Here is a 1118-nt window from a genome sequence, read left to right on the forward strand (position 1 = left end):
TCCAAATTACTTACCAGCTCACCTTACCTCTGGGTTTTTGGTGGGACAATAACCCCCTTCTAAAAAGGGATAAAGAAGACAGCCATTGTGCAGCTTCTTTTGAACTCGGCCTTGCCATTTAACGACCAGGTATTCAGACTTTGGTCATTTAGATCACTGGTTTCATAGTGTTTGCCCACAATAGCCGGATAATGGGGCTCATTAAGTTCCCTGTATAGGCCTATCCAAATTGTGTTTGCTCCTAACCTTGGCACTCTCTCTGTGTGGCTGGAGAAGGATGTCTGGCTCCTTTATTGTCGGGCGGTGGGATAGCGTTACAGGCCGAGCTGCTCACCGCCCGCTCCGTTTCTTTCCCCTTTTGCGGCGGGGGAAGCCGGTAAAGGGATCCTGCTCAGAGACCCTCTTCCTCCCTCTTAGGGGGATGAATCGGACCAGTGTTCGGACAGCTGGGGCCCCGTGACCAAATCTTCCCCCCAGTTGTAATGCAAGCGGGAGAAGTCTATTGTGGATGCAGCTGTGGTCAAGTCTTAGTTACCTGGCCAGGCTCTGTCTATTCAGCAGGTGGGCTCCGGACGAGGCTTTGACTGCCATGAAATCAGAAGATGGGGAGCAGTTGATTTGGGGGGGGGGATAAAAGGTAGCAGCTGTAGGGGAGAAAGGGGTGTGCCAAGGCCCAAAAGGAGCACTTAGGAGGGAACGGTCACTGGTTAAGGATCAGGATCACAGCACTGAAACTTTTGGCGGGTCTTTTTATGATCCCTTTCCAGAACCTTTCCAGGAAAGAGAAGAGAGCAGCTCTTAATTGAAACTGTCCGTTCAGGCTGCCATTTTGGAGAGGTGGGGGTGCGGATGAGATGTTACGGATCGATTGAAATTAAACAAACAAACATTCTGTCCTTGGAGCATTTCCAAGGCAGATAGGTAGATAGGTAGATAGGTAGGTAGGTAGGTAGGTAGGTAGGTAGGTAGGTAGATAGATAGATAGATAGATAGATAGATAGATAGATAGATAGATAGATAGATAGATAGATAGATAGATAGATAGATAGATAGATAGATAGATAATGGTAGATGATAGATAGATAATGGTAGATGGTAGATAGATTATGATAGAAAGA

This window comes from Protobothrops mucrosquamatus, unplaced genomic scaffold (assembly GCF_001527695.2).
Source record: "Protobothrops mucrosquamatus isolate PMUCROS unplaced genomic scaffold, P.Mucros_1.0 scaffold2885, whole genome shotgun sequence".
NCBI lineage: Eukaryota > Metazoa > Chordata > Lepidosauria > Squamata > Viperidae > Protobothrops > Protobothrops mucrosquamatus.